This window comes from Ctenopharyngodon idella, chromosome 8, assembly GCF_019924925.1.
Source record: "Ctenopharyngodon idella isolate HZGC_01 chromosome 8, HZGC01, whole genome shotgun sequence".
Taxonomy (NCBI): Eukaryota; Metazoa; Chordata; class Actinopteri; order Cypriniformes; family Xenocyprididae; genus Ctenopharyngodon; species Ctenopharyngodon idella.
This window is the reverse complement of record NC_067227.1, coordinates 9,372,248-9,388,664: the sequence shown is the minus strand read 5'-3', so window position 1 is coordinate 9,388,664 and position 16,417 is coordinate 9,372,248. Positions and strand designations below refer to the sequence as shown.

General features: G+C 39.7%; 1 pseudogene; it reads right to left on the bottom strand.

Moving 5' to 3' along the window:
- LOC127517784 (DLA class II histocompatibility antigen, DR-1 beta chain-like) overlaps positions 1-16,081 on the bottom strand; it is a 44,205-nt pseudogene extending 28,124 nt beyond the window's left edge.
- Between the last annotated feature and the right edge of the window lie 336 nt (positions 16,082-16,417).

Below are 16,417 nucleotides of genomic sequence, written 5' to 3'. Positions count from 1 at the left end.
ATCATGTCTCCACTGATCTTCCAGAGCCAAGTCAAGTCTCCGTTGACCGTCTAGAATCACGTCACGTCTCTGGATCTGTCCGGAAGCGGAAAGGGTTGCGTTCCAGCGTGGCTGATCCACCGCTGACTTCAGCACGAGCGGCGGGCATTCCTAAACCTCCGCCGGCCGCTTCGCACTCAAGCCCGCCGGCCGCGTCGCACTCAAGGCCGCCGGTTGCAACGCACTCAGGGCCGCCGGTTGCAACGCACTCAAGGCCGCCGGTTGCAACGCACTCAAGGCCGCCGGTTGCAACGCACTCAGGCTCGCCGGTTGCTACGCACTCAGGCTCGCCGGTTGCTACGCACTCAAGCTCGCCGGTTGCTACGCACTCAAGCTCGCCGGTTGCTACGCACTCAAGCTCGCCGGTTGCTACGCACTCAAGCTCCCTGGATGCTATGGACAAGATGGCCGCTTTGCCAGTGCCCACGGGCAAGATGGCCACCCCGCCAGTGTCTGTGAACATAGGGGTCGTTCCAGCCAGTGAGTCCGCTCCACAGCCCGTGAGTCAGTCCTGATACGGCCACGGAGGCCGTCACCGAGCACCTTGCCCTGCCGGCGCCACCCAAGCGTCTTGCCCTGCCGGCGCCACCCGAGCACCTTGCCCTGCTGGCGCCCCCCGAGCACCTTGCCCTGCCGGCGCCACCCGAGCACCTTGCCCTGCCTGCGCCGCCCAAGCGTCCTACCCTGCCGGCGCCGCCCGAGCACCTTGCCCTGCCGGCGTCACCCGAGCACCTTGCCCTGCCGGCGCCACCCGAGCACCTTGCCCTGCCGGCGCCACCCGAGCACCTTGCCCTGCCGGCGCCACCCGAGCTCCTTACCCACGAAACCGCCAAGGCCTCCGTTGAATTCCCCAAGAACTTTTTGGGGGGGGGGCCATATACCTGAGGGTGGGGAGCCTGTGGGTGGGGACCCTGCACGGCCGCGATCATCAGCGGTCTCCGAACTGCTTGAGCTTGCGGGTGGGGACCTTACACGACCACGGCCTTCAACTGCCTGTGAACTGCTGTGGCCGGCTACGGATCCTGACCTGCCGTGGTCGCCCAAGCCACCTGACCTGCCGTGGTCGCCCAAGCCACCTGACCTGCCGTGGTCGCCCAAGCCACCTGACCTGCCGTGGTCGCGCAAGCCACCTGACCTGCCGTGGCCGCCTAAGCCACCTGACCTGCCGTGGCCTCCCGACACTCCTGACCCGCCATGGCTGCCCGTGGCACCTGACCTGCCATGGCCTCCCGACACTCCTGACCCGCCATGGCTGCCCGTGGCACCTGACCCGCCATGGCTGCCCGTGGCACCTGACCTGCCATGGCTGCCCGTGGAATCTGACCCAACATGGCTGCCCGTGGCACATGACCCACCGTGGCTGCCTGAGTTCCTGGATCTGCATTGGAGACCCTGTTCCTGTCTACGTCTCTAATGCACCCACCCCCCCTCCCTATCTGTGCCATTTACGCCGCGAGGACGCGCCTTCCGGAAGGGGGGCGTTATGTCACGATCACCGTCTGTTCCTGTCAGTTCCTGGACTCCATTTCCCATAATCCTCCCTTCCAATCACATGCACACTCCACACCAATCACCAATTGCTACACACACCTGCAGATCATTACCTGGACTATTTAAGTCACACACACACACTCTCTCATCCCGAAATCTTGATTTGCCCTGGTGATCATTACTAAGCGTTTTCTTGTGGACTGTTTTCCTGGTTTCAGTTGGATTGTTTATTCTTTGTGATTCTCTGCTGCCTGCCCTGAACCTTGCCTGTGTACTGGACTGTGTTTGTTTGCCGCCTGCCCTGATCTCTGCCTGTGACCCGATACTGTTTGTCTGCCGCCTGCCTCGACCCTTGCCTGTCCCTGTTTATGTTCTTGCCTTTGCCCCTGTCTACCTGTGTATTTACTATTCTTAATAAAGCTGCAAATGGATCCCCGCTCTGCCGACCCATCATTACATCAACCAGGACTCAATCAAACAGGACTTTCACTTCCCATCATGCTTTGCAAAGGGGCTGATCTGGGAGATGTTGAAATAAAGTTGAAATAAAGTGTTATTTTAAGCAGTTTTTAGCAACATGAGAAAATGGAGAGACTTTTTAATGTTTACTGTTCTATTATGTTGGTATTTAAAAGTTTCTGTTATGTTAATAGTTTTCGGGTTACCATTGTGGTGAAGTGTAGAACATGTGCTTGGGTTGAGGACCTGCTAATGACAATTCAAGTTGTTTTAGTAATAAAAACCACTAACAACTATGGGCATGACATAGATGGAGTTAAACTATCTTCAGGCTAACACCTAACAATAAAAGTCTTTACAGAGTAAAGATTTTATAAAAGTTGTGAAAATTGTTCTTGAACACATCCGCCAAATAAATTAATCAATTAAACTGGATTTTTAGGATAATTAAATGTAATGGTTTTGGACAAAATTAAGAATGTTAACCTGATTCAACTAAATGGCATTTAGTTAAAGGAACACTCCACTTTTTTTGAAAATAGGCTCATTTTCCAACTCACCTAGAGTTAAACAGTTGAGTTTTACCATTTTCGAATCCATTCAGCCGATCTCCGGGTCTGGCGGTACCACTTTTAGCATAGCTTAGCATAGTTCATTGAATCTGATTAGACCGTTAGCATCTCGCTCAAAAATGACCAAAGAGTTTCGATATTTTTCCTATTTAAAACTTGACTCTTCTGTAATTACATTGTGTACTAAGACCGACGGAAAATGAAAAGTTGCGATTTTCTAATCAAGGAAATTTGCTGTCGTACCATGGCTGCAGCAGGCGCAATAATATTACGCAGCGTCTCTCACAAATGTCTCAATGGTTGCAAGGCACACTCCCTGTGCAATCAGAGGGTCACAGGCGCTGCGTAATATCATTGCGCCTGCTGCACCCATGGTATGGCAGCAAAGTTCCTTGATTATTACGTCGGAATGAGAGTATAGTTCCTGGCCATATCAGCTTAGAAAATCGCAACTTTTCATTTTCCGTCGGTCTTAGTACACGATGTAACTACAGAAGAGTCAAGTTTTAAATAGGAAAAATATCGAAACTCTTTGGTCATTTTTGAGTGAGATGCTAACGGTCTAATCAGATTCAATGAACTATGCTAAGCTATGCTAAAAGTGGTACTGCCAGACCCGGAGATCGGCTGAATGGATTCGAAAACGGTAAAACTCAACTGTTTAACTCTAGGGGAGTTGGAAAATGAGCCTATTTTCAAAAAAAGTGGAGTGTTCCTTTAACTAAATGCCATTTAGTTGAATCAGGTTAACATTCTTAATTTTGTCAAAATACATTAGCGTGCTGAAATTTTGCACGCACGTTCATGACCCTAAATGAGAAAAAGTCACAAATTTCAAGAAAAAAAAAAAAAAAAAAAGAGGGGTTACCTTATATTTCCAACAGCTCAAAAATTTAACTGTGGGTTAAAAGACAGACAATTTTGTATTTAAAAATCTTTTACTATGTAGTGATCTTTATATCTGCAGTAGGAGAAACTGGGAGAGTGACTTTATTGTGTCAAGAGGATAGACAATTCAGTTTGGCCTAAAAAAAAAACACTTTAATTTCATTGATTTTTCCAGCCATCTATCCATATCACAGGAAATCTTTTTTCATTAAGGAGTAAATATCAACTCATTAAATCATTCATTAAATCATTCAATCATCTTTTGAGACTGAATGGTGCTATATGTATTTTAGTTGAGTTAATTCTCTAGGACCACTAGATGTCACTAGACATTTCATCTTTGTTTCAGCCCTCTTAATGCTATTTTTCAGCTTCCAACAAGTTTTTTTGGAATGTGAAGCAATTTGAATGATACAACCCTTAATAACTGCCTTAAGAGCATCTCTTGCCACTCCCACCGAGAATACCATTGATCAGTTAGTTTCTATGTAAACATTAATTTCTGTTTTTAAAGAATGCTGGATTTTTTTAAGAGATGTATTATAACGCCATCTATATAATTTTTTTCCTCTCTGTGTAAGGCCTCAACTGTAAACACACCCAGGCATGGTCCAAAACTAAGATGTTCCCAATACTGCATTCATTAACAGAAGGAATAATTGATTTTAATAAAAAGGAAAAGACAGTTCTAGAGAAAATTCAGGGGGTCGTGGACGCAGATGGCAAAGTATTTCTTGGTAGCGCAGAGACTGCAATAGAGAAACCAGTCCTCCAACAAGAATCCAACAGGTAATCCAAAACTGCCTTGATGCGAATTATCCAGAACAGGAACAAGGAATGAGAGACTCAAACATAGCCAGGACGACACGGCAAAATGCACAGACATTAAATAGCGGCGCTGATAAGCCACACACACTCACAGAGAGACAGAGTAAACCAGTGAACCTGCAAACTGTGACAAGTACAATCAAGTACACTATTAGTATGTCATTAGTAGCACTTTTTACCCACATTAAAATATATAAAATGTAGCTTTAAGTACTTTATGATAAAAGTATACTTACTTAAATTGTGAATTTTAGTACACGTTTAACCTGCATGTTTTATTTTTCATGAAAATCCATTAAAATAGAACTGGATGGCTACATAGAGTTTAATTTTAAATTAAAAAATGAATTTTAAAAGAGAGAGAGAAAAAAAACAATATATAAGCTGATTTCCTGACAAAATTCAGAAGTGTCAGAAGTGTGCTTCATTAGAGACAAAGGCCTGTCATTTGTATTTACAACCTCTAGGTAACAATATTACACCAGCTGTATCGCAATCTTACAAAAAGCATATAGATGGGGAATCTTTAAAGTTTGGATAACTGAAAATTGGTAATTATATTTTTGTAGTTAGAAGCTATTTGATTTAAGGGTTTGCTATGTGAAAGATTTACATTATGCAATATTTTTGCAAAATCTCAGAATAAATTATCCGGTAGCACTTTATTTTACAGTCCTGTTCCCCATGTACATACTATGTACTTATTATAGTAATTGAAATAACTTGGTAATAACTAGGTAACCCTGAACCTTCCCTTAACATAACCTTAACCCATGTAGTTACCTTATATTAACCAGTAATTTCTTAGGTAAGTACACGTAAGTGCACATACTGTAAAATAAAGTGCAACCAAACCTCTGGCACAATTGCTCATCAAAACAGTACAACTATGGACCCTTTTCCATGGTTCTCAGAAGCAGAAGTCATGTGTAAACCTCTATAGTGGTGTAATGTGAGACTACAGCAAATATGATTTTTTGCGTTTCCATTTGCTTCAAATGAAGGGAAAAAAGTCATATTATTGTGTCCACAACTCTCCAAAAGATGAAAAAATGTAGAGAGATTAAATACGGAAGTCAGAGAAGAAGAAGTTGTCAAATTTACCATCATTCCTTCAGCCTACTGTTTTAGAAAGCAGCAGAAATAACTAGTTTTCTGTTCATTAATGCCACTTTACCACAAAGTACAGTCTGTATAAAGGGTCCATTGTTGTGATTACTGAATTATGAAACTATGGGGAAGTTTTGGTTCTGATCAAAACTTCCTCATAGTTCTCCCAAAATTTCCCCATGAACACAAGCTTCCTTTAAAAAACAAATCAAAACAAAACAAACACACACACACAAAAAAAAAAAAAAAAAAAAAAAAAAAAAAACTGTTGTATGTTTACAACAATCATGTTAAACCAGTTTTGAAACCCCAGAGATCCATGACTGTCATGAACACCAAACATGCATGGTATTTTTAAAGTTTGCTACTTCCTCATAAGAAACGAAGTTACACTTATGTGAATGTCCTATAACTTTCAACAGTTTTTTCCCCAGCAAATGGCACGTGTAAACATTTAAATGAACATGAAAAGATTCAACAACTGAGATATAAACTGAACAAATTTCACAGACAATATGTCTCACAGAGTTTGAGATGTTACTCCACTCTTCCACCAAGACTCTTGCAAGTTCTCAAACACGTGTACCTGGTAGTAATATCGACCACTATTTACACTAAGTATAATAACGCTATTTGCAAGAAGATAATTTCATGTTATTTACACATAGTGTAAACAGCCTATGACAATTTGCACTTAGTGCAAGTACTAACAAGCCTCTCTCTCTCTCTCTCTCTCTTTCTCTCTCCAAAGGTTATATCTATCTATTGATTTGGGTTTAATTGGTGGCATTTTTCCTGAGAAACTGAGAGCCACAAACCAGTTGAAAGAGATTCCTACAGTACCAATGAGGGGAGGGACATGCACTATATTGCCAAAAGTTTTGGGACGCCTGCCTTTACGTGCACATGAACTTTAATGACATCCCATTCTTAACATGTAGGGTTTAATATGGAGTTGGCCCACCCTTTGCAGCTATAACAGCCTCAACTCTTCTAGGTAGGCTTTCCACAAGGTTAAGGAGTGTGTTTATGGGAATTATTGACCATTCTTCTAGAAGCGCATTTGTGAGGTCAGACAGTGATGTTGGCGAGAAGGCCTGGGATGCAGTCTCTGCTCTAATTCATCCCAAAGGTGTTCTATTGGGTTGAGGTCAGGACTCTGTGCAGGCCAGTCAAGTTCCTCCACACCAAACTCACACATTCATGTCTTTATGGACCTTGCTTTGTGCACTGGTGCGCAGTCATGTTGGAACAGGAACATGACCCACACATTTGGGAGCATGAAATTGTCCAAAATGTCTTGGTATGCTGAAGCATTAAGAGTTCCTTTCACTGGAACTAAGGGGCCATGCCCAACCCCTGAAAAACAACCCCACACCATAATCCCCCCTCCACCAAACTTTACACTCAACACAATGCAGTCAGGCAAGTACCGTTCTCCTGGCAACCGCCAAACCCAGACTCGTCCATCGTATTGCCAGACAGAGAAGCGTGATTTGTCACTCAGAGAACACGTCTCCACTGCTCTAGAGTCCAGTGGCTGCGTGCTTTACACCACTGCATCTGACGCTTTGGATGCAGCTGCTCGGCCATGGAAACAGTGTTGCCAAGTCTGCGGTTTTCCCACGGGAGTGGTTTGATTCAAAGTTTGGAGCATTGGGAGCATGGTTTGCTAAATTAGGAATGTGTTGCAATATTGATAGGGGGTTTATTATCTTGTTGTGTACTTCCCTTATTAAGGTCACTAGTTATCAAAGTCACAGTTAAGCAAATGGAAATGCAAAGATGTCAAGATAACGGAAAGGGCAACCAAAGTATATATTATCAGGATTGGCCTTATAAACCAAATTGGAATTTACAAGGATGCTGATTCAAGTACCTCAAATGAGGACAAAGAAGATGAATAAAGATGAGCCATGCCCTTGGTGTATATGCTCAGCCTGGTCTCATTGTTAATACGTAGATATTAATACGTAACTTTCCATTTTGGGGTGAAAATGCCAACTGGACAATAGAATCCATCACATCTTACGCACCCAAAATGACATCTACAGGTAATGTTGTATTGTCTTAACCTATGTTTTATGGGCTCAGTTGTGGAATCCAACCATTACACATCTGAGGTAACGTAGTTAGCCTACTTTATTGAGTATTTCCATTTTATGCAACTTTACATATTTACTATTAATAGTAAATTAATAAATTAATAATTAATAAAGTTAAGATCTTCATGTTTGTAACGTGATCCAAAACGTATATAGGCAGACCTAGTGGATTAATATAGTAATAGTAAATTACTCCACTAGGTCTGAAATACGTTTTAATCCCCTGGATCACGCTACAAACATAATGATCTTATAAAACATGATGCATTGCTGTGTCTGTTATCCCCTAATTGCCACTTTTGGACACAGTGGCTGTGTTTTTTTGTTTACATACAGTAGTCTTGCTTTAACAGACATTAATATAAGACAACACTGCAAAAACAGTTTACTGTCAAGCTGTTATATTCTGTTATATATTTATTGTCAATCAATCAATCAATCAATCAATCAAATTTTATTTCTATAGCACCTTCCAACAAGCAAAGCTGACCAAAGTGCTGTACAACATTAACAAAAAAATAAAATAAATAAATAAATAATAATGATAATAACAAATAACAGTACAAAAGAGAAGTGTCACAAGGCCACTAATTGTTAAAAGCCATTCTAAATAAGTGGGTTTTAAGTTTGGCTTTGAACAAAGGCAGGTCAGTGATGGAACGTAAATCAATGGGCAGAGAGTTCCAGAGTTTTGGACCGGCCACTGCAAAAGAATGATCGCCCCACTGTTTGCACCGGGACCGGGGGACCTCCAGCAGATGTTGCCCAGCAGATCGTAGAGCTCTGCTGGGTCGGTGAGGGCTCAAAATCTCACACAAATAGGAAGGTGCAAGGCCATTGACTACATTAAAAACAAATGTGAAAATTTTAAAATAAATTCTGAACTGGACAGGAAGCCAGTGCAGGGAGCATAAGACAGGTGTGATGTGCTCGTGTTTCCGACTGTTAGTGAGCAGGGGGGCCGCAGCATTTTGCACAAGCTGCAAACGGTGAAGACCAGCTTGGTTAACTGCCACATAGAGCGCATTACAGTAGTCTATGCGGGAACTAACAAAAGCATGGATAGCTTTCTCCAGGTCACAACGGCTCAAGAAGGGTTTAACCTTTGCTAGGAGGCGGAGCTGAAAGAAGCTTGCCCTGACCACAGAATCAATTTGCTTATCAAATTTTAGACTGCTGTCTAATTTAACCTCCAAATTTTTTACAACGTGATTAAAATGGGGGGTCAACGCAACAAGACCAGGAGCTGAGACGCTGGGAAGGTCGGATGTGCCAAAAACAATACATTCTGTTTTGTCCTCATTCAAACAGAGAAAGTTCTAAAACAGCCACAATTTGATGTCATCTAAACATCTGTTTATGGATTCAAGACTGTCAGAAGAATTGGGGACAACCGGCAGATAGATTTGTAAATAATCTGCATACAGATGGAAGGACACATTGTGATTTGAAATAATTGAACCTAAAGGCAGCATATACAGAGAGAATAGAACAGGGCCCAAAATGGATCCCTGTGTCCCCACACCAGATGTCATAGGAGCTGAATAGGAGGAAAGGTCATCAATCATAACAGAGAATGTCCTATCTGTTAAATATGACCTAAACCACTGCAGCACAGTTCCCTGAAGGCCAACCTGTTGAGCCAGACGTCTCAGAAGGACTGAATGGTCCACGGTGTCGAACGCTGCAGTAAGGCCCAACATAACCAGCAGCACAGGCTTTTTTCGCATCAAGGGACAAGAGAATATCGTTCTGTACTTTCAGCAGAGCGGATTCAGTGCTGTGTCGTGTTCTGAAACCAGACTGGAATTTTTCAAAGATTTGAAACATCTTGTCCAACATTCCCAATTTTTCTGATGCATGTCCTTAATTTAATTTCATATGCTGGTATTAATTCAGTGTTTATAATGCCAATACTTAAACTTAAAAGAATTTTAACCCAAGCTGACCGGGTTTCTAGAGAGCTAAGGTTTTGTGAAAAAAGTGGAAGACTTAAACACAAAGTGTGTAAAATAAACTGTTAAAAAGATTTGATGATCACTAGCGATAGTATTTTATTCTGTGATGTCATCATTCAGGTTGGATTTTAGCTTTAATGTACTTTTTTTTAACAAAGCAGCTGATATTGCCATAGAAACTAGTGGACTGCCGAGTCGCTTTCACCCCAAAATGGCAAAAACGCAGGGCTACTGCCAGGTGCGCAGGAGACATTTTCAATGTGGGAGGGGACCAAATTGTAAGCAAAAGCCCAGATAGTAAGATCAGATTTCCAGATATCGGACCACCACTTCAGGCTCACCGTCGAACCACCATATATTAAACTTGCCCGATCATTAACCTCCTAAGCACTGAGACCATTTTGGGGATTTCCGCCTGGATTTGGCGTACCCAAATTGAAAAGCTTCCCATACCCACATACAGTGCTCTAAATACAAAATCTTGGTGTCATTTTAAAGCCCTTTGAAGTTACATAAAACACTCCTAAAAGTAATAAAAAAAATTATAGTATATATTGTATATAGTATACCTAAATAAAAAGTCTCCCCATACCATTTACAGTGGTATAAATCCAATATCGCAGTGTTATTTTAAAGAAAACCCTTTGAAAATACATAAAACACTGCTGAAAGTGATATATATATATATATATTATAGTATATTTTGTCTGTGCTATAATAAGCAAACAAACAAAAATTTTGATCAGTTTTATTCTTTCAGGAGACACAAGACTCTATTACAATCTAGAACATCCTCCAGATTTGTATAATTCCTTATATGTGCATCATTTTTGTCACCTGTGTTGAGCATCACCTCAGCATCACCCGCCTCCTGGAGATGTGATGCCAGCTGTGCCAGCTGCTGCTGCTGCTCACTAATCTTCAACAGAAACTGAAACAAAGAAATTACTGTTTATACACACAGTTTTTGCACTGTAATAATACCCATTTCACAATATCAAAATGTAGATTTACTGAAATGGCAATTCTATTCAAGTTTGCATACTTGCAGACAGCTGTGCAGTGTGCAAGTAGCCTTGCCATATCCCAAACGTATAGTTTTGACATTTTTTTGGTCAAATAATAGTTTATCATATTGGTTGCTGTTCTTTCACATTTTAAAATAATAATAATTAAATCAAAAATGAGTATAAGCATTAAATGCAGTAATACAGTTTATACATACCAAACGCAGAGTCCTCTCCTCTCGTGCGTCCTCCCCATTGCGTCGCTGGCCGAGGCAATAATCACTTTAGTTTCGCTTTTAAAGATCTCTTTTATCCATGCCATCGATGCTTTTTCCGTTGCTAGATGTGATTATCGAAATCAAAACAGTCCATAAACTATAAATCCTCACAAAAACTCAAATACTTAAATCAAGCCAGCCTGCGCATCAACCGGAACTGAATGTGAGAGATCAGCCTGTCGCTGCGTCCGAAACCGCCTACTCAATGAGTAGGTACTAAATTTCAAGTACTTACTTAACGAGCGCTAAAAGAGTAGGTACTTAATAGCCAAATCTCGTTGAGTATGAATGCCCGCCGCCATATTTGTGTCCAAGATGGCAACTAACACAGCAGCCCTCTGTTGTATTGATGATCATCTAGCTTCAGCGCGAGCACTCAAACAACAACACAAAACATTATCTACGATTGTGGCAGTCATATTAATAAAATTTTAATTGTATACACTATTGAATTTTAGTTGCTGTGTTTCGGCGTGTTGTTACAGGAAGAACGCATCCACAACAGCTATTCTGACTAGTTCAAGTTCATGCGTGCATGATTTTGTGCAAATTTAAGTTGTAATATTATGTTTATCTTGTATTAATATATGACTTACCCTATATAGGATGTGTTCTGTCAGCCTGGTCTCATTGTTAAAACGTAGGTATTAATACGTAACTTTCAAAGACACAACGTACATTTTTGTACGTTTAGAAAGGTGCTAAAACGTACAATATTGACGTAATTATGGCTCTAAAACGTACAAGTACTTACGTTTTTACAGCGAAAAAACGTAAAACTTTCATGTCATAAAGATATATGTATAATTTCCATTTTATCGTTTTGTAGATAAATGTAAGATCCCTAAACCCCATCCTGAACCTAAACCTACCCATTTTATACAGAATGTTAAAAGAATAATACATAAAGAACAAAAATGTGTATGAAAATGACAATTTTAGTAAAAATAACATTAAAACGATATTTTGAGCCACTAATCCTACACCTACCCCTAAACCTACCCATAACCATTTCTTTAAACTACCTACTGTTATAAATAAAAGAATGACAGACAAACAAGCGCAATCACAATAATTTATTTTTTGCGAAAATGTCAAAAGTGGTACCAAAAGTAGTTCAAATGATGATGAGTTCCAGTCACAGTCCTCTCTGGCGGTAATAGTTTTTTATAGGGTACAGAGCAGAATTTAACTTATCAATCCATGAACATATGATAAATCCGGCTTCTCTCCGTGAAGGCGCGCACTCATTTCAAATGTCAATCCACTGAAACACGGCATGTCGCAATCTGTGACGAAGCAGGTGAGAACCAATGAGCGTTTGATATCAGTGCCGTAAACCATGTCGTAACGCTTCTCGAGGGTGGCGCTACTTTCAAATTTGGATCATAACGAGCGCGAGCTTTGACTGTGACGGTCGCTGTTGCTGAGAATGAAGATGAATATCGATGGATAAAGGGCTGAATTTGGATCTGTTCCTTACAAACATACGGATTCTAAAGATTTGGAGTACAGCGAACAAATAAAATGGATGTGATTTGTGAATTTATGTTGTGTTTTGGTGGTTCTATTGTCAGTTGCTGCATAGGAGAAAACGCCTTCTGTGTCTCACAGCAAACAAACTAAATATTACAAAATGGTTAAACAATTACAGAAATTTTATTCATAAGGTTTCAAATTGTAGTCTTGTTTAGCATTATGTAATCCTCCGAAACGAGCAGCACAAGTCACGAACAGAAATGTTATTTCACATTAAGTAGATGAGTAAACTGCTTTCAATAAATTCGACTAAAAACATCTTTAAAGCCACGATTTTAATATTAATACATGGGAATTCATATTCACACTTTACGTTACATGATTTACGTTTTTTGCTGTTAATACGTAAGTATTTTTACGTTTTAGTGCTATATACGTCAATGTTGTACGTTTTTGTGTGTATGAAAACACATGTAAATGTACGTGTGGTAGAAGCACAATTTACGTAAAAATACACACGTTTTCTCAGGAGATCACGTTGGTTCTGTTGAGTTAATTAACCTTCTAGCAAAGCGCTTCAGTTTATGGGTGTTCATCTCTTCAGCTTCAGTGCGCGTATAGCTCAAACAGTAATGTTGTTATCAAAATGAGATGATTTGAGAAAAAAATCTGTTATTGTTCGTGATCCTTATTTTATTTCCTCCAACTTTTGTCCCTTAAAGACATTTCTACAGTATGCCACCAGACTGGCGGTTCTACATTGAATTACACCCTGGGCGAGACGCGCTTCGAGCGCAAAAAAAACCCACAAAATTCTGCACAAACAGTTATAGGCCTATTTTATTATAACAACATAAATGAAAGAGGAAATTATATTTCTCAATTGCACAAATCCTTCATTAGAACATTTGAAAACATTAGAACATTTGTTTGCAACAATCATGGTAAACCAGTTTTTAAATACCAGAGATGCATGACTTTCACAAACACAGCCAAACCTGCATCGGATATTTAAGTTAGTGATGCTTCCTCATAGAAAAGCTCATGGAGTGAAAAGGAAGGTCTTTTAATCATGTGAAAGTTACTGTCATGGTGAGGATATACCTTCATAATATTCAGCTTTTTATAATATTCAGTCACAGCCCACATTTCATTGTTTGATAATCAACAACTGCATTAAACACCACCATTTTACATACAAAGTTCTGATAAAATCTGTAGGAGGAGTTCATTAAAGTATGTCTGGAAATGGCAAAAACTGCAAAAATTTTACAGAGAAAATTCAAAATATCTCACTTCCTGTTGGGTTTTCAGATTTTGCACCCAGGGACTGTTTTGTATTGGGCTGTTACATCTACCAAATTTCATACTTGTACGTGAAATGTAGCGCAAAGGGCGCTTAATTGAAATTTTGTAGGTGGCGCTATCGAGGCATTTTGTCACATCTAATTCTGAAACCCATATCAGACGTAAATTTTCACCACTTCTAACGCGTGTGCAAAGTTTCATGAGTTTTCGAGCATGTTTAGGCCCTCAAATGCGATTCATTTCAGAGAAGAAGAATAATCGACTGAGCTATTACAATAGGGTCCTCATACCATCGGTGCTCGGGCCCTAAAAACAGAAATATATGCTGCACAAAAAACGCGCTGCTTAAACTGTACCGGTAGAAAAGTAGGTGCTATGCATACAACAAAAGCTGCAACAATGGTGGTAAACTAAACCACTTCACAAGGTACTGCATTTGTATCAATATTGGTTTGCTTAAAAACTTTAAAACCATTTACAAAGAAACATTTATGGCAGAAATGTACATACAGAACATGAAAATCAAGAACATGTTTATCTCAACATTTTGAAGTCAGCCTCATTATAGGGACATATAGGGGACAGTTTCCTACACAGAAGTATGTCATTCCTAAAAATTAAGACCAATTAGATGCAAGTTTACACATTCACTTCTAATCAGTTTTCTTAAAATAAAGAAGTAAAATATGTTCATCAGATATGCTTTAGTTGTTTCATGTATACAGCATATAGCAACAAGACTTGTGAGTTTCAACATTAGCAAACTCCTCTACTTCTATGTACATTATTGTGTACAAATAGAGACAAACTTAGTGAGAACAATAATCTCTATTATCTCTATTTTACACATCATTTATATCATTGTCAACATTGTCACATCATTTGTATAATTGTCACTGATCTTACTTAGATATGATCTTATATTCATACAATGCTTCCCAGAAAAAAATAAGTATTAGACTTTAAGCTATTTTTATATCATTGTTGTTTTCCTTGTTTTAAATTTTAGAAACAAAGCATCAGCTAAAGGATTGTGCAAATCAGGATTGTGTATGATAATTATGTCATAAAGGATAAATGCTTCAGTCTTAGTCCCCTTGCAGTCAGAATGAGGACCTGAAATATGTATAGGCCTAATTATTAATTATATGCACAAGTTATCAGCATTTATAGAGAAATCTACCATCTTCAATGAGGTACTAGGATCCTCCCTATCAAGAAAAAAAAAAAAAAAAAAAAAAAAAAAAAAAAAATATATATATATATATATATATATATATATATGTTACATGCATTAACAAGAATGATGTAAATAGACTAATGTCATTTTAAAATATTCTCACTAACCTGTTGATTTCTTCTTGTAGTAAATGAGTCCAGCAGCTGCTATGGTGATTCCCAGCACCAGACCAGAAGCTCCAATAGCGATTTTATTCCTCTCAGACTCAGGGAGAGATGGATCTGTAGGGTACACTGGTGTGTCAAACTATGCTGTCTACAAAAGTAGTACTAAGATGAGAGTAGGTGAGTATCTCCTCTTACCCAAGTCATAAATCATGGGTTTATTGAAGCTGGCATGCTCAACCATACAGGAGATCTTCTCTTCTCTCAGATTTGGGGGCGTACTCCAGCTCAGAGAGGATCAAGTCAGTTGAAAAATCCCTATAAATGTGAATTGTTTTTATTCACAATAAGTTTTTAAAATTTGATTCATTTAAAATGCTACTATTTATTGCTTACCTTTTCTGGTGATATTAAAATTTCTGTTAATAATTATTTTCTAGATACTAACATATGCTCTACATGTTGACAGTAAAAATAAGAGTCTTGTGCCACTTACCTGATTTATCACAGATATGGGAGTCAATTTCTTGAGCATTACCTTTGCAGAACCAGTCTACAATAGCTCTTTCTTTCTGCAAAATTGTGCTATTGTTCCAGATCTCTGCAAGTTTAATTACATACTCATTAAACCCCACAAATCTCCCCAGAGTACTGTCAAATTGTATGAATAGATATTTATTGAAATAATAGTTGATAAAATACACCATGTCACTGATATTAGAGGAGCTGTAGATGCATCTTGACATACGGTATCGGTAATATACATTAGCTGAAAAAGAATGTAGACAGAGAACAGACTGTCAGATAAATATGTCAACAAGAAAGAATCAGAAGAACTTGGATACATCAGTCAATTGCAGTACATGGTTGTCTTTATAAAATGTACTTGTCAAGTAATATTTTCTCTTAGCAGGTCCATCACCATTAGAGTCATCCTTCATAAGATAATGCTGCACCACCACCACCACCACTACTACTATTACTACTACTACTATCAATCATAACAATAATAATGGAAATATTGTTGATATTTAATTATATTACTTCGATACCTCTCATGTTACTTACCACTTTCTGCTACAAGGAATGCAGCCAGTGCCAATATAAGATGACAACTCAAGAACTTTTGCACTGACATTTTCACTCACACTGAATCCCAGTTGAATGCTGTCAGTTTTTCGTTCATGTTCATGAGATGGATGTCTAAGATAACTGTTCAGGAGAAGGAGAAAGTGAAAGGAAAGGGGGAGACTAAATAACACCACCAAGCAGCGTCATTTAGAGAAAATGCTTGACATTAACAGCATCGACCCATACGACCTGCCAGCTAACGTTACAGAATTGACGAAAGACCCAGAAGCACCACCTGTCACATACTCTGACATCGTCAATTAACTGGTTTATGGTATCAGTGCCTACACAATGCATGAGTTCAGACCCTTTAAGTCATTAGAAGCATATGAACAATTCTGCTGCGGCTGAATTACAAACCCACAAACCTGTAAACCGCGAGAACTCAGTCATACTTGCTAAGGAAGGTTGCACTCCACT